Here is a 19,289-nt window from a genome sequence, read left to right as displayed (position 1 = left end):
ATCAAGAACTATGAGAAAATAAATTTCCACTGTTTTAACCACTCAGTCTGTGGTATTTTTTTAATGAAAATCTTGTCAAACTATCACAGTTGGCAAGGATGTAGAGGACTCTCACATACTACTATAGTGAATGTACAATGGTGCAGGCAGTTTGGAAAACATTCTACAATATAAAAAACTCTTAAATAAACATTATTATTTGACACACAATTTCACTCCTAGACATACACTCAACATAAATGAAAACATATGTCTATGCCCAAACATATTCACCATTGTCCATAGCAGCCTTATTCACAATAGCCAAAGGTAGAAACAACCCAAGTGTTCATCAACTGATGAATAAGGAAACAAAATGTGGTGCATTCACCTCATGGAATATTATCCAGGAATGGATTAAATGAAGTCCTGTTACATTCAATAACATGGATGAACCTAAAAATGTTATACTAAGTGAAAGAAGCCAGTCACAAAATACCACATGTAGTATAAATCCATCTTTATGTAATTTTTAGAATTACAGAAACAGAAATTAGATTAGTGATTGCATTGGGGTGGGAATGTTGGCTGGGAATGAAGAATGATTGCTAACAAATACAGGGGTTTTGGGGAGGTTTGGAGTGGTTGATGAATATATTCTAAAATTAAATGCTTATGATGGTTGTACAACCCTGTGAATATACTAAAAAAAAACATTGATTGCACATTTTAAAAGAGTAACATAAAGTGATGGAAAATTACAATATTTGTCAAAGTTCTGTTTGAAGCTTCAAAAAGCAATTCATTCACATTTAAAATATTGACAAAACTTTATTTTCTCTGAATCAGTGAGAAATTATTAGAATAAGAACTGAAAGGAGAAGAAACCTAGAGACTTGAGCCCATTACGTGAGACTAAGAAGCTGAGCTTTTAAATACCACATGATTAAGAAAAGAAAATGCATGTCATAGCCTGCAAGGCAGATGAGGAAAGGTAAACATTCCTCCACTTGAGACCACATGGCTATACAAGACATGTACTTATAAAGCTGTACTGAAAATAGATCAGCTCTCATAGGGACTAAAATTCTTGTTCAAATCATGTCAATCCTTGATAAGATTAAAAGGATTTGGGGATCCTGTGATCTTAGACTATCCATCTTGCAGAGCAAAGTTAAATCCTCTCTGGAGTGACACTTCACCATTCAGAACATTAAATTGTATGCAATTTGTCATACACAGTGTACTGACCAAAAGGAAAGAACACATAACAGAAACAATTAAAGGGGATCCAGAGGATGTAATTACCAAACAAGGACTTTGATATAGCTATTCTTTTTATGTTCATTTAACTAAAAGACAAGGATATATATTTTTAGCATAGAATTAGGGCACTATAAAATAAGAAAAATAATTAAAATGTAGAAGTCATGTGTTAAACTCAGTGGATGACTTAGTATTTTAGTCACAGCTTGTGAGAAAATTAATGATCTGGATGGTATCAGAAGAAAATGCCTGGACAGACACACAAAAAAATGGATAATACAGAAAAAAGCATAGAAGTGTTTTTTGCAATATCATGAAACAGACAACATACATTTTATTTGGATTTCCAAAAGAAAGGGAATAAAGGAGGGGGTTGATGGAAATCATAAAGAGATAAAGGCAGTGATGCCAGCATCATGGTGGCATTAGATGCTTTCTTTGTCTCTCCCCTTCAATCCACCACTAGCAAAACATCCATAACTCAGAAAGTTCCCTCTGCCCAACTCATCAGGCTTCCAAAGAGATCCACACATCTGTACATTTGAAGGTGGATAGATTGGAACATATTGGGGGTGAGCAGAACCTAAGGAACATCAGAAGCAGTACTCACAATCCCAGCCCCCTAGTTGCAGCAGCTGAGCCCACAGTCCTAATGAACCCAGTAGTAGCAGCAGAGGGGCTGTACACAACCACAGCCTCCTGGTAACAGTTGTACCCATGGCTGAAGGGAACCAGGCAGCAGGTCTCCTAACTGGTCCCTTCAGGTGTGGCAGTGCCTGTGACTCCAGCCCCCCACCTCTGGCAGTGGTGCCTGTGAACCCAACAACCCCAGACATGGTGAAGGCATCCATGACTCCAGCTCTGCCCCTATCCTCTTTCTCCCCCAACAGCAACAGCAGTACCTGCAACCCAGGTGACTTCAGATGCAACAGAGGTGCCCACCATTCTGGTGCTCATGGTGGCAAGGCCAGTGACAGCAGCAATACTGGCAACAGTGAGGCACAGGTGACCCTGGAATCACAAGCAGTGATGATGGAGGTGCTGGAGACAGCTCTGACAGAGGCAGTGAGGGAAGAAAGTGCCAATTCTCAACCATAGCCAGTCAACTCAGGCAAAAACAAACAAAAACTTGTGCTATAGTGCCATCTACTGAAAAATAAAAGAAAGACCTCTAATTATCAATTTTAAATTGTTAGAATCAAAGTAAACAAAGCTTTACCTAAGTAAGAAAGGTGTTTGTTATTTCAAATGTGTCAGCAGAGCAACAACTCATCAAGTACCATGAAATACCATGGTAACATGGTATCAAACTTAAATTCATAGAAGACTGTGAACTAACTGATAGAGGAATCAAAATAGCTGTCATGAAGAAACTCTATGAGCTACAAGAAAAATCAGAAAGGCAGTTCAATGAATTCAGGAATAAAATTAATGAACAGAAGCAATACCTTACCAAAGAGATTGAAACTATATAAAAGAACCAAACAGAAATTCTGAGCTGAAGAACTCAATACATGAGATTAAGATTGCATTAGAAAGCACTGGAAATAGAGCATATGGAAGAGAGAATTGGCAATCTCAAAGACAGAAATGTAGAAGGGATTCAGGAAGAAAACTAAGATTTAAAAAAATGAAGAAACTCTGTGAGAACTATTTGACTCCATTAGAAAAAGCAACATAAAGATAATGGGTGTCTCAGAAGAAGAAGAGCAGTAGAAGGGAGCAGAAAACTGATATAAAGAAGTAATACCTGAGAACTAGAAAGGAACAGGATATACAAGTCCATAAAGTAATAGAACACCTAATTATCTCAAGGCAAAAGATCTTTCACAAGACATGTTATACTAAAACTGTCAAAAGTCAAAGATAGGGCTTCCCTGGTGGCGCAGTGGTTGGGAGTCCGCCTGCCAATGCGGGGTACACGGGTTCGTGCCCCAGTCCAGGAAGATCCCACATGCCGCAGAGCGGCTGGGCCCGTGAGCCATGGCCGCTGAGCCTGCGCATCGGGAGCCTGTGCTCCACAACAGAAGAGGCCACAACTTCTGTGAGAGGTCCACGTACCACCAAAAAAAAAAGTCAAAGATAAAGAATTTTAAAGGAAGCCAGGGAAAATAAAAACAACAACTTTAACCTACAAATTTACCCTCATTAGGCTATCAGCAGATTTCTCAGCTGAAACTCTGCAAGCCAGGAGAGAGTATAATGATATACTCAGAACATTGAAAAATAAAAGCTGTCAGCTAAGAACATTCTATCCAGCAAAGTTATTTTTCAGATATAAAAAAGAAATAAAGGCTTTCCCAGACAAACAAAAGCTAAAGGAGTTCATCACCCCTATACTTGCCATACAAGAAATGTTGAAAGGAGCCCTTCAGCCTGAAATGAAAAGGCAGAGTTACAAAAAACTTTGAGTAAAATGATAGAATCAAAAAATTGAAATTGTATATTAGAATAGATTTTTAAACATTTAATTAAAGCATAAAGGTTAAAGGGAAAAATCATTAAAAATAATGACAGCTACTTCAATTGGTAACAAACTCACAACATAAAAAGATACAACAAAAACATTAAAGAGGAAGAGGAAAAAGACAGAAACTATATAGGTAAATGAAGCCAAGATGTTATCAGCAGAAAAGGACTACTTCATCTGTGAATGTTTTATATAAACATCATGGTCACCACAAAGCAATAATCTAGAGCAGACACAAAACAAAAAAGAGGAGACTGAGTAAAACATAACAGAAGACCATGAAACTAAAATGGCAGATAGAAACACAAGGAAAATGCAAATCAAAACCACATGTTATATCATCTCATACCCAGTAGAATGGCTATCATCAAAAAGACAAAAACAAAACAAACAAAAAAAGAAAAAGTATAGGTGAGAATGTGGAGAAAAAGGAACCAGCTGTTGGTGGGAATATAAACTGGTGCAGTCACTATGGAAAACAGTATGGAGATTCCTCAAAAAGTTAAGAATAGAATTACCATAGTATTTAGCTATTTCAATTCTGGTTATTTATCCAGTGAATACAAAAATATTAATTCAAAAATATATGAGCACCCCTATGTTCATTGCAGCATTATTTATGATAATCAAGATATGAAAACAACTTAAGTGCCTATTGACAGATGAATGAATAAAGAAAATATGGTATACATATGCAGTGGAATATTACTCAGCCATAAAAACAATGAAATCTTGCCATTTGTGACATATGGGTGGACCTTGGATGTTTTATATGCTATATATGCTAAGTAAAGTAAGTCAGATGGAGAAAGACAAATACAGTATGACTTCACTCATGTGGAATATAAAATACAGGCACAAAATAAACAAACAAAGCAAAACAAAACCACACACAAAGATACAGAGGAGAGATTTGTGGTTATTAGAGGGAAAAGGGGTTGGAGTGAGGACAAAATGGGTAAAGAAGGTCAAATGTATGATGATGGATGGCAATTAGACTTTTGGTGTGGAGCGTGATGTAGTGTATACAGAAGAGTAATGTACACGTGAAACTTATAATGTTATAAACCAATGTTATCTCAATTAAAAAAAGTGAGAGATAATGGCTGCAATTTTTACAAAATGAAAAAGTCATCAAACTACATATTTAAAAGCACTAGGAACTCTAAAGATTATATATAGCTCTTAGTGGAGAAAGATTATGTATATGTATAATCATCAAAGAAACAACAATGATAGATGACTCAGTAGAAACAATGAAGTCCAGGAAAAAAAATGGAATTTTTACATGAAAAATAGATTTGCCAAAATAGGAAAAATAAGAACATTTTCTAGCAAACAAAACTAAATTAATTCATCACCATTAGAACCATGTTAGATAAAATGCTGAAAAAAAAAATGATTGTTGACAGAAGAAAAGATACTAGAAGAAAGCTCAGGAATGAAGAAAATAATAGTAATAGAAAGAAAAAATATGTGAGAAATTTTAATGTATATTTATTGTATGAAACAGTAATGATGTTTTTGATGTCTAAAAAATGTAGAGTTAAAATATAAGATGACATAAACCAGAGTGGCATAAATAGAATCTATGTGTTCTGAGGTCTATCACTAAATGGTAATTTATGAAAGAATAATTTATATTGACAAGAATGCATTATGTAAATTACTCAGTACTCTCTAAAAATGGCAAAAGTAAGTATAACTGAAAGAATAGTAAACAAATATAAGGAAAGGGAAGATATAACAATATAAAATAAATCAGTTGAATGAAGGCAAGAGCTAAATAGAAATAGCTAAATAGCTAAATAGAAATAGCTAAATACAGCTAAAGGAAAACAAAGCAGCTGGGATATATAGAAAGCAAATAGTAATATGGAAGTTTAAATTCAAATATATATTATGTAATAGATTGGATGCTCCAAGTAAAGGATGAAGACTTTCACTGGCTTAAAAATTAAGTTACACTTTCAAATAATATTTAATATAACATATTCAGAAAGTTTCATAACTATAGAAAGATTTAAAGGAAACTTTGATACAAGAAGGAACCAATCCACCACAAATAATAATACTTCCAATGTATATATATATATATATATATATATATATACACACACACACACACACAATAATATAGTCTAATTAACATGAAGCAAAAGTGGACAGGACTGAAAAGTTAGAGACAATTATACGGAAATATTTTTAACACAGCCCCATCAATACCTAATAAAAGAAGGCAACATTATATAACAACGCATTCAAAAACTAAAGAACGTATATTATAAATATATATTTAATTTTCTGATGTCTCTATTTTTTTAATTTTACAATGGTGTGTTAGTTTCTGCTTTATAACAAAGTGAATCAGCTCTACATAAACATATATCCCCATATTTCCTCCCTCTTGTGTCTCCCTACCATCTTCCAGATCCGACCCCTCTAGGTGATCACAAAGCACCAAGCTGATATCCCTGTGCTATGCAGTTCCTTCCCACTACCTATCTATTTTACATTTGGTAGTGTATATAAGTCCATGCCACTCTCTCACTTCATCCCAGCTTACCCTTACCCCACCCCATGTCCTCAAGTCCACTCTCTACATCTCTGTCTTTATTCCGGCCCTGACGCTAGGTCCTTCAGGAACATTTGTTGTTGTTGTTAGATTCCATATATATGTGTTAGCATATGGTATTTGTTTTTCTCTTTCTGACTTACTTCATTCTGTATGATAGTCTCTAGGTCCATCCACCTCACTACAAATAACTCAATTTCATTTCTTTTCATGGCTGAGTAATATTCCATTGTATATATGTGCCACATCTTTATCCATTCATCTCTTGAAGGACACATAGGTTGCTTCCATGTCCTGGCTATTGTAAATAGAGCTTCAATGAACATTGTGGTATGTAACTCTTTTGAATTATGGTTTTCTCAGTGTATATACTCAGCAGTGGGATTGCTGGGTCGTATGGCAGTTCTATTTTTAGTTTTTTAAGGAACAGCCATACTGTTCTACAGAGTGGCTGTATCAATTTACATTCCCACCAACAGTGCAAGAGTGTTCCCTTTTCTCCACACCCTCTCCAGCATTTATTGTTTGTAGAATTTTTGATGATGGCCATTCTGACCTGTGTGGTAATACCTCACTATAGTTTTGATTTGTATTTCTCTAATGATTAGTGATGTTGAGCATCCTTTCATGTGTTTGTTGGCAATCTGTATATCTTCTTTGGAGAGATGTCTATTTAGGTTTTTGGCACATTTTTGGATTGGGTTGTTTGTTTCTTTGATATTGAGCTGCATGTGCTGCTTGAATATTGTAGAGATTAATACTTTGTCAGTTTCTTCATTGGCAAAAATTTTCTCCCATCATGAGGGTTGCCTTTTCATCTTGTTTATGGTTTCCTTTGCTGTGCAAAAGCTTTTAAGTTACATTAGGTCCCATTTGTTTATTTTTGTTTTTATTTCCATTTCTCTAGGAGCTGCGTGAAAAAGGATCTTGCTGTGCTTTATGTCATAGACTGTTCTGCCTATGTTTTTCTCTAAGAGTTTTATAGTGTCTGGCCTTACATTTAGGTCTTTAATCCTTTTTGAGTTTATTTTTGTGTATGGTGTTAGGGAGTGATCTAATTTCATTCTTTTACATGTAGCTGTCCAGTTTTCCCAGCACCACTTATTGAAGAGACTGTCTTTTCTCCATTGTATATTCTTGCCGCCTTTATCAAAAATAAGGTGACCACATGTGCATGGGTTAATCTCTGGGCTTTCTATCCTGTTCCATTGATCTATATTACTGTTTTTGTGCCAGTACCATACTGTCTTGATTACTGTAGCTTTGTAGTATAGTCTGATATCTGGGACCCTGATTACTGCAGCTCCATATTTCTTTCTCAATATTGATTTTGCTATTTGGGGTCTTTTGTGTTTCCATACAAATTGTGAAAATTCCTTCTATGCCTACTTTCTGGAGGGTTTTTATCATAGATGGGTGTTGAACTTTGTCAAAAGCTTTTTCTGCACCTATTTAGATGATCATATGGTTTTTCTTCTTCAACTTGTTAATATGTTTTATCAGATCGATTGATTTGCATATATTGAGGAATCCATGCATTCCTGGGGTAAACCCCACTTGATCATGGTGTATGATCCTTTTAATGTGCTGTTGGATTCTGTTTGCTAGTATTTTGTTGAGGATTTTTGCATCTATGTTCATCAGTGATATTGGCCTGTAGTTCTCTTTCTTTGTGACATCTTTGTCTGGTTTTGGTATCAGGGTGATAGTGACCTCATGGAATGAGTTTGGGAGTGTTCCTCCTTCTGCTATCTTTTGGAAGAGTCTGAGAAGGATAGGTGTTAGCTCTTCTCAAAATGTTTGATAGAATTTGCCTGTGAAGCCGTCTGGTCCTGGGCTTTTGTTTGTTGGAAGATTTTTAATAACAGTCTCAGTTTCAGTTCTTGTGATTGGTTTGTTTATATTTTCTGTTTCTTCCTGGGTCAGTCTCAGAAGGTTGTGCTTTTCTGAGAATTTGTCCATTTCTCCCAGGTTGCCCAATTTATTGGCATACAGTTGCTTATAGTAATCTCTCATGATCCTTTGTATTTCTGCAGAGTCAGTTGTTGCTTCTCCTTTTTCACGTCTAAGTCTATTGATTTGAGTCTTCTCCCTTTTTTTCTTGTTGAGTCTGTCTAATGGTGTATTAATTTTGTTTATCTTCTCAAAGAGCCACCTTTTAGGTTTATTGATCATTGTTATTGTTTCCTTCATTTCTTTTTCATTTATTTCTGATCTGACCTTTATGATTTCTTTTCTTCTGCTAACCTTGGGGAGTTTTTTCTTCTTTCTCTAATTGCTTTAGGTATAAGGTTAAGTTGTTTATTTGAGATGTTTCTTGTTTCTTGATGTAGGTTTGCATTGCTATAAACTTCTCTCTTAGAACTGCTTTTGCTGCATCCCATATAGCTTTTGGCATTTTTTGATTTCCTCTTTCTTTCTTTAATGATCTCTTGGTTACTTAGTAGTGTACTGTTTAGCCTCCATGTGTTTGTATTTTTTACATTTTTTTCCTGTAATTGATATCTAGTCTCATAGCATTGTGTTCAGAAAAGGCACTTGATATGATTTAAATTTTCTTAAAATTACCAAGGCTTGATTTGTGACCCAAGATACGATCTATCCTGGACAATGTTCCATGAGCACTTCAGAAGAAAGTGTATTTTGTTGTTATTGGATGGAATGTCCTATAAATATCAATTAAGTCCATGTTGTTTAATGTATCATTTAAAGTGTGTATTTCTTTATTTATTTTCATTTTGGATGATCTGTCCATTGGTGAAAGTGGGGTGTTAAAGTCCCCTACTATAATTGTGTTTCTGTCTATTTCACATTTTATGGCTGTTAGCATTTCCCTTATGTATTGGGGTGGTCCTCTGTTGGGTTATATCTTCTTCTTGGATTGATCCCTTGATCATTATGTAGTGTCCTTCTTTGTCTCTTGTAATAGTCTTTATTTTAAAGTTTATTTTGTCTGCAATGAGAATTGGTACTCCAGCTTTCTTTCTTTTATTTTTTTGTGGTACACAGGTCTCTCACTGTTGTGGCCTCTCCTATTGCGGAGCAGAGGCTCTGGACATGCAGGCTCAGCAGCCATGGCTCATGGGCCCAGCCGCTCCGCAGCATGTGGGATCTTCCTGGACTGGGGCATGAACCTGCGTCCCCTGCATCGGCAGGCGGACCCTCAACCACTGCGCCACCAGGGAAGTCCAGCTTTCTTTTGATTTCCACTTGCATGGAATATCTTTTTCCATCCCCTCACTTTCAGTCTGTATGTGTCCCTAGGTCTGAAGTGGGTCTGTTGTAGACAGCATATATATGGGCCTTGTTTTTGTATCCATTCAGCCAGTCTATGTCTTTTGGTTGGAGCATTTAATCCATTTACAATTAAGGTAGTTATCAGTATGTATGTTCCTATTACCATATTCTTAATTGTTTTGGGTTTGTTATTGAAGGTCTTTTCCGTCTCTTGTGTGTCCTGCCTAGAGAAGTTCCTTTAACATTCGTTGTAATGCTGGTTTGGTGGTGCAGACTTCTGTTAGCTTTTGCTTGTCTCTAAAGGTTTTAATTTCTCCATCGAATCTGATGAGATCCTTGCTGGGTAGAGTAAGCTTGGTTGTAGGTTTTTCCCTTTCATCCCTTTAAATATGTCCTGCCACTCCCTTCTCTCTTGCAGAGTTTCTGCTGAAAGATCAGCTGTTAACATTATGCGGATTCCCTTGTATATTATTTGTTGTTTTCCTTTGATGCTTTTAATATTCTTTCTTTGTATTTAATTTTTTTTTTTTTTTGTTGTTGTTGTATGCGGGCCTTTCCCATTGCAGAGCACAGGCTCTGAATGCGCAGGCCCAGTGGCCATGGCTCACGGGCCCAGCCGCTCTGCAGCATGTGGGATCTTCCCGGACCGGGGCACGAACCCATGTCCCCTGCATTGGCAGGCGGACTCTCAACAACTGCGCCACCAGGGAAGCCCTGTATTTAATTTTTGATAGTTTGATTAATATGTGTTTTGGTGTGTTTCTCCTTGGATTTATCCTGTATGGGACTCTTTCTGCTTCCTGGACTTGATTGACTATTTCCTTTCCCATATTAGGGAAGTTTTCAAATATAATCTCTTCAAATATTTTCTCAGTCCCTTTTTTTTTTCTCTTCTTCTTCTGGGATGCCTATAATTTGAAATTTGGTGCATTTAACGTTGCCCCAGAGGTCTCTGAGGCCGTCCTCAATTCTTTTCATTCTTTCTTCTGCTCTGCAGTAATTATTTCTTCCATTTTATCTTCCAGGTCACTTATCCGTTCTTCTGCCTCAGTTATTCTGCTATTGATTCCTTCTAGAGAATTTTTAATTTCATTTATTGTGTTGTTCATCATTGTTTGTTTGCTCTTTAGGTCTTCTAGGTCCTTCTTAAACGTTTCTTGTATTTTCTCCATTCTATTTCCAAGATTTTGGATCATCATTACTATCATTACCTTGAATTCTTTTTCAGGTAGACTGCTTATTTCTTATTCATTTTTTTGTTCTGGTGGGTTTTCACCTTTCTCCTTCACCTGCTGTGTGTTTCCCTGTCTTCTCATTTTGCTTAACTTACTGTGTTTGGGTCTCCTTTCACAAGCTGCATGTTCATAGTTCCTGTTGTTTTTTGTGTGTGCCCCCAATGGCTAAGTTTTGTTCAGTGGGTTGTGTAGACTTCCTGGTGGAGGAGACTGTTGCCTCTGTTCTGGTGGATGGGGCTGGATCTTGTCTTTCTGGTGGACAGGACCACATCAGGAGATCTCTTGTGGTTTCTGTGACCTTATTATGATTTTAGGCAGCCTCTCTGCTAATGGCTAGTGTTGTGTTCCTGTCTTGCTAGTTGTTTGGCATGGGGTGTTCAGCACTGTTGCTTGCTGGTCATTGAGTGGAACTGGGTCTTAGCTCTGAGATGGAGATCTCTGGGAGACTTTCACCTTTTGATATTACATAGACCTGGGAGGTTCCTGAATTCGGCTCTCCAAACTCAGAGGCACAGGCCTGACACCTGGCTGGAGCACGAAGACACTGTCAGTCACATGGCTCAGAATAAAAGGGAGAAAGAGAAAGAAAGAAAGAAAGAAAGAAAGAAAGAAAGAAAGAAAGAAAGAAAGAAAGAAAGAAAGAAAGAAAGAAAGAAGGAAGGAAGGAAGGAAGGAAGGAAGGAAGAAAGCAAAGAAAATAGCTATTAAAATAAAAAATAAAAGAAATTATTAAAAATTAAAAATAATCAAGAAGAAAGAAAGAAGAGATCAGCCAACCCCCCAAAAAAACCCAACCAATGATAAGAAGCACTAAAAACTATACTGAAAAAAAAAAAAAAAAAAGACAGACAGAACCCAAGGACAAATGGTAAAGGCAAAACTATACAGACAAAATCACACAAAGGAGCATACACATACACAGTCACAAAAAGAGAAAAAGGAAAATATATATATTTTTTTAAAAAAAGAAGAGAGCAGCCAATCAATTATAAAATCTACCAATGATAATAAACTCTAAATACTAAAGTATGATAAACATAAGACCAGAAACAAATTAGATGCAGAAAGCAAACCCCAAGTCTACAGTTGCTCCCAAAGTCCACCGCCTCAATTTTGGGATTGTTCATTGTCTATTCAGGTATTCCACAGATGCAGGGTACATCAAGTTGATTGTGGAGGTTTAATCCACTGCTCCTGAGGCTGCTAGGAGAAATTTTCCTTTTTCTTCTTTGTTCGCACAGCTCCTGGGACTCAGCTTTGGATTTCGCCCTGCCTCTGCATGTAGGTCCCCTGAGGCCGTCTGTTCTTTGCTGAGACAGGACGGGGTTAAAGGAGCAGCTGATTAAGGGCTCTGGCTCACTCAGGCTGGGGGAAGGGAAGGCTATGGAATGCAGGGCGAGCCTGCAGCGACTGAGGACGGCGTGATTTTGCACAAGCCTGAGGTGCGCTGTGCGTTCTCCTAGGGAAGTTGTCCCTGGACCGTGGGACCCTGGGAGTGGCAGGCTGCACAGGCTCCCAGGAGGGGAGGTGTGGATAGTGACCTGTGCTTGCACACAGGCTTCTTGGTGGCTGCAGCAAGCGTTTCATGCCCGTCTCTGGTGTCCGCACTGATAGCCGCAGCTCGCGCCCATCTCTGGAGCTCGTTTAGGCGGTGATCTGAATCTCCTCTCATTGCACACCCCGAAACAGTGGTCTCTTGCCTCTTAAGCACTTCCAGACTTTTTCCTGGACTCCCTCCCAGCTAACTGTGGCTCACTAACCCCCTTCAGGCTGTGTTTACGCAGCTAACCCCAGTCCTCTCCCTGAGATCTGACCTCTGAAGCCGGAGACTCAGCTCCCAGCCCCCACCCATCCCGGTGGGTGAGCAGACAAGCCTCTCAGGCTGGTGAGTGCTGGTCAGCACCGATCCTCTGTGTGGGGATCTCTCTGCTTTGTCCTCTGCACTCCTGTTGCTGTGCTCTCCTCTGTGGCTCTGAAGCTCCCCCTCTCCACCACCTGCAGTCTCCCCCTGCGAAGGGGCTTCCTAGTGTGTGGAAACCTTTCCTCCTTCACAGCTCCCTCCTACTGGTGCAGGTCCCGTCCCTATTCTTTGTCTCTGTTTATTCTTTTTTCTTTTGCCCTACCCAGGTTCGTGGGGAGTTTCTTGCCTTTTGGGAGGTCTGAGGTCTTCTGCCAGCGTTCAGTCGGTGTTCTATAGGAGCAGTTCCACGTGTAGATGTATTTCTGATGTATCTGTGGGGAGGAAGGTGATCTCCAAGTCTTAGTCCTCTGCCATCTCAAAGGTCTCACCACCTACATTATTTTTTGATTTATGTAAAACCAATTCAAAATGTAAAATGACAATAACCTGTGCCACAAAGCAAGTTTCACTAAATTCAAGTGATTATTATCATAAAGTATATGTTCTCTGACCATATAATTAAGCTAAAATTAACAGCATAAAAGAGAACTAGGATCCCCTGAATATGTTAAGACTAAGAAGCACATTGTTAAATAACTCCTGGGGCTTCTAGAAGACAATAAAAAATAATAACTTCAGGAATTTTGCATAGGCAACTATTTCTTAAACAGGAAACCAAAAGCACTAAGCAAATGGAAAAATGTTTTAATTAGAGAGTATTGAAGAAACTGTCTTTGTAAAAATAAACCGTTAACAAATAATGATCATAAGGATCATAGATATAATGAATTGAAACACTTCAAATTTGTTTTAAAAATACTAATTAGGCATTATTGGAGAGTGTCACTGAACTACTGAAATAGATCAATATTTTAAAAACAGAAAGATGGAAGTGTTAAGTATCTTTCTACTTTTCTTTAAGAAAAATTCTATTTTGTAATGAAAGTGTAAATGACAGTAATTTTCTCTTTATAAAATAATTTCAGCTAAAAAGTGACGGTATTAGAAAATCACCGATTTGTAATCCCTAATAAAATAATTAACCTTGGCATTGGCCATTAAAAGTCCCTAAGATAATAAAAAGAGAGACAAGCATACATTTATTCCTGTAAGCACAGCTTGATGTGTAAAGCACAATAGTTGATATGTCATATTTTTAGTTTGATAACGTTAAATTTCGATATATCATATTTTTATAATGTTCAATGTACCATTATTTGTAGTCAACTGAAAACAATTTAGATGTTTGTGAACAATAGAATGAACATATATTTTCTATTATATTCATATAATAGTACACTATTCAAAAATATACATGACTAAACCATAATTGATGATATTTAGAAATAAAAATCAGATACAAAATAATATGATGTGTAATTCATTCACATAAAGCTCAGAAAAGGGAAAAAATAATAAAAGATAATGGTTATCTTTGTGGTGAAATAAAAGACAATGATTGGTCAAGTGTATGAGTAAAATGGAGAATTGTATCTTTCAATAATCCATAGTTTATTTTTAATTTGTACAACTTTCTTAACATATTTTATACTTCCATAAAATTACAGAAAAAATACTTTTTTTGTTAAATTAATTTTCATCCATGCATATTTTTGCTTTGGTTTTGAATTACACAATCTTATTTGTGTTTCATTTTTTAATTTTGACATATCCAATTCTATTCACTGACAGAATTTAATTTCATATGTAATCCATATTTCAACCATTTGCTAATAATTTGAGGAAATTTTGAAACCTCTTAATATCATATTTTCTATTTTACAATGTATCTATTCTTATAGAATTTAAAGTCATTTCCCCAATTTAAAAAATGGAAAATAAGTGATAAATAAATATACTTGGCATTTTTTTTGAGTTTTGACATGGCTTGATAAATGAAGTCATCATAATACAACTAAGATTTTTTAAAAAATAGTAGCTTTCCTCTGTCCAGTTCCAAAGATGCATTAATAAACTTCGACTGAGAAAACAATCCACCCATGTGTTGTATGTCTTGTATATGCTATAATTATCTGAATTATGTATTTATCTAAACAATTGTTGTAATTTATTTTTAGACCACTTCAATTCTCTACAGCTGTTGCAATAATTGTATTTAATAGCCATCATACAAATAATTTTTCAAGAGAAAGTCTATGAGAATGGGAGCAGTAATATTCTTATTCTGTGCTTTCATTTAATTTTGTACTGAGATTAGTGCCAGAATTTGAGAAAATTAAATATATTTTTGGCAGTAATCTTAATTCGAGTAGTTTTATTTAGGCCTAAACAACACTTTGAATGCCCATAATTAGTCTTATAGCCATAAAGCCTTATAATAATCATTATAACAAATATTACTAATAATTATAACATATATAGTACTCACTCTGAACCAGGCAGAGTTCTAAAGAGTTCTAAAGGTTTTCATATCATCTCATCCTCACAGATACCCCACAACTATGATGATGCTCATTTTACAAATGAGGAGACTGAGGCACAGGAAAGTTAAGTAACACCCCTATAGCACACAGCTACTCAATGTCTAAGTGAGATTCTAATTTAGGAAGTCCCAGTTCAAAATACACTGCTTTTAGTTTCTAATCTCTCCCTAACATTTAAGCAGTGGTAGACACTGGCCTTTTAGAGATAGTGTTAAAATGCCAATGTGTGGTCTGGCAGAAAGAGCAGTCCTTTAGCACCGCCCACCCCTAACCCCATTTCAAATTAGTGGATGGAGAGTAGTTTATAACATTTTAGTTGTAGTCTTGGCAGTCATAGAGACTCTGGATTTTGTAGAAGACACCAAGAATACATCAATTTCCAGGAGGCATGTGAAAAGTTAAAAGGTGGCTTATAAATTGCAAAAGAAATGCCCAAGTGAGTTGGCACATGCATTATTGGATTTATGAATCACCAAGGCTCAGTTTTGGAGTTGAGAATCCTTAGATTTAAGGATATTGGGCAGAATTTAGCAGTCCAAAATTTCGTGGAACAGGTTTATCCTCTGCTGCCTATTGAATGTCTAATTGTTCTCTTTTCTGTTATCTGCTATTCATTTATTCTACCCTTCTGTGACTAAAACCTTTAGATTTCCAAAATATTGGGGGGAGGGAGAGGTTTTTAATCTCTCTGAAAGAATTCTGAAGACAGCATATAATATATAATAGAAGGACATTACACTCCTTCTCAAATGGAAGTTGTCTCACTATCTCCTGGGATGTGTCTTAAAATTAAGATTAATGGAAGTAGTAAATTTTAAAACCTAAATTAAAAAGAAACAGTGAAATGGACATTAACATACACAGACTAAAGATAGATATAATGGAGACATTACTTAAACACTGATTCAGCTTGTGTTCAAAGCACAAGTAAATTACAAACACACTTCTACCACCTCTATTGTGTAGTGCAATCTTAAGGAAGTAGAACTAAAAGGTATGGGGTGGGGATTGAGGCAGGAAAAGCAGGAGAGCAAATGTGATGGGGCATTTTCCTGCTCCTGCTGTAGGTACAGTGGATTGCTTAGTCTTGGGGGGCTACATAGAGATAGATTTTATGAACTGCTGCAAAGTCCTTCTAGATGGAAGAAGGGAGAAAACAACCCACCAGTGTCCTACCTTTCCCTGCCTCCCATGGGTTCAAATTTACTCTACAGACATCTACTCCCCACACTTCCAGATTGTATCACCTGGACTCTCCAGATAGCAACTGGTAGAGCCAGGGGATAGCAGGCAAGAGCAACAGCACATGATTGACTCTGCTACGATGAGAATAATGCACAAAAGCTATTTTGGGGCCACGTCAAGCCACAAAGCAAGTGACATGCACGCATTTGTGGTAGTAATTACTGAATATCATACAGTAGGTACAGCCCTCAAAGAAAGGAAAAAGGATAGGGTAGTCCTCCAACAAAGGAAAAGGTATAGAAAGGAATACAACCTATCTGTCTACAGGTCTACTGGGGAACAGTCAACTATTATGACACAGATTTTCATCTTGTATGCAGTGTAGACCCAAGACACAGTGCTCCCAGACAACTACTAACAGGATCAGCTTTCAGCCTCTGGTATTAATCTGCCTTGCAATAATCCACTTTTCAATTCATCCACCTAAATCCTGACTACATTCCATCTTCTTATTTATCTGTCCACACAAATATCAGACTCTACTCCTTGACTTTAACTTAATTTGACCTTGATAGTCCAATGAAACAGATCCCCCCAAATTTACAGCTAAATAAGAAAATCAGCTTTTCTTTTTCCTTACAAAGCCTGAAGTGGGTGGTGGGTACAGCCATAATTCTTCTTTGAGGCTTACAAAATTATGAAATGGAAAAATTACAAAACAATTATAAATAGCTAGTACATTTATGGAAATATATTCAATCTCAGAAGTAATAAAGGATATGCAAATGCAGAAAATATATATTTTTGCCCAAAAGTTTGTTAACAATTATGTCAGGAAGCATATGATAAAACAGACATACTTATTTGTGAGGATACAAAATATTAAAGCATTTTTGGAAGAATCTGCCAGCACATATCAAATTTACAGAGACAAATCCAAGACCATAACCTAAAATAGGCATGTGTATTTGTGTGTGTGTGTATATATGTTATATGTGGTATTGAATCATTATGTAATATCGATAAAAAAATTAAATGATAAATTATATAGCCATTAATAGGTGTATGATTGTAAGTATCATACTTTGGAAAACTAAGCATGCAGCTATTCATAATAATGGGAAACATCTATATGACTTTGACATGGAAAATCGCCGAGAAAAACGGTGAAGTGCTAAAAGCAATTAATGTAAATTTAGAACTTCATTTGGGTTTTTAAAAATACAGAACTTCATTTAGAAAAAAAAATACAAGCTAAAACTTCCATTTGTTTTGGTGATTAAAGACATATGATTGTATGTACAGTATTTGGATAGAAAGTTACAGAAAAATTCACATTATGCATTATATACTTTTATATCCTTTTTTACAGTAAATATAAATTCATGTCTTATTTATAGAATATTAAAACTGATTAAAATGCAAAAATACTAGAATAAAAATAATGCCTTTTACACTCCTGACAGCTATACAGAATTATAACGCCACGTTTGACATTCTGTCCCTTTGTAAGTCTATGAAAATAACAGATTATTGAGGTAACCAATTGTTGATACTCAGTGCTTTGTATTTATGAGGGGAAATAAACCCTCCAGGTGAATTTCCTGGGAAGCAGTAAGCTTAACCAAACAAATATAGTCTATTAATTTTCATCATATTATTAAATATATGCTACTAAAATTAATGTTTTATTGAACTTTAAAATAAATATTAAGTACACAAATGCACAGTTAAACAATCCTGTATTTCTGGAATAATGGCAACTTGGTCATAAGATATAATCCATTTTATATATCACTGGGTTTGATTGATTAATATTCTATTTCAGATATTTATTTCTATGTTTGAGAGAAATTGGCCAAAAATTGCTTTCTTGAAATATCCCTGTTGGTTTCAAGCTTACTCTGTCCTCAAAATGCAAGTTGCCATATTTTCCATCTTTTCCCAACTTCTGCAAGTGTTTGTATAAGCTTCCTATTATTTCCCTCTTAATGTCTGGTGATGTCATCAACAAAGTCATACTAGTTTGAAGCTTTCATTTTGTAAGGGTTTAAATTACTGATTTTTTTAAAATAGATGAATTAGCGTTCAGGTTTTTTTTCTTTCTGTGTCTTTATTTTGTTAGGCTTTTTTAAGGAATTTTTTTATGTCATGTTAATTTTTAAATATGCTGGCATGAAGCTGTTCATATACATTATCATCTATTTAATGTCTGTAAAGTGTGGTAGAATTCTGTTTTTCATTCCTCACATTGTGATTTGTACCTTCTCCCTTCTCTCCCATCCTTTTTTTTTTTTTTTTTTTTGCAGTACACGGGCCTCTCACCGCTGCGGCCTCTCCCACTGCGGAGCACAGGCTCCGGACGCGCAGACTCAGCGGCCATGGCTTATGGGCCCAGCCGCTCCGTGGCACGTGGGATCCTCCCACACCAGGGCACGAACCCGCGTCCCCCGCATCGGCAGGCGGACCCCCAACCACTGCGCCACCAGGGAAGCCCCCCATCTTTTTTTATATCATCAATTGTTGTCATCTTTTAAAGATAATTTCTCATTGAATTTCTGTATTCTACAATATGTTTTCAATGTCATTACTTTCTGCTCTTGTTATTCCTTCCTTTTATCTTCTATAATTTTAATTTGCTCCATTTTCTCACTTCTTGGAATAGATACTTCATTGATTTCAGCATTTTTCTTTTATATTTCCATAAGACTATGTATTTCCTTTTAAGGACAGCTTTAACAAGATTTCCTAGGGACATTCCTTTATTAACATTCACTTCAAAATATTTTGAAATTTCTGTTGTAATTTTTCAGGAATTTTCTAGCATTTGGCATTTTGTGGTTCTCCTAGCTATCCTAATTCCACAATGATCAGAAAATGTATTTGTTATTATTTTTTAGATATTTGTTGGCCCAGTATTTGAACATGGTAAATGTTTTATATGAATTTGAAAAGTATGTGTTTTACCATAGTCTACTTGTTGATTATTTACTGAGAG

The sequence above is a fragment of the Delphinus delphis genome, chromosome 7, assembly GCF_949987515.2.
Source record: "Delphinus delphis chromosome 7, mDelDel1.2, whole genome shotgun sequence".
NCBI lineage: Eukaryota > Metazoa > Chordata > Mammalia > Artiodactyla > Delphinidae > Delphinus > Delphinus delphis.
This window is presented reverse-complemented; position numbering follows the sequence as displayed.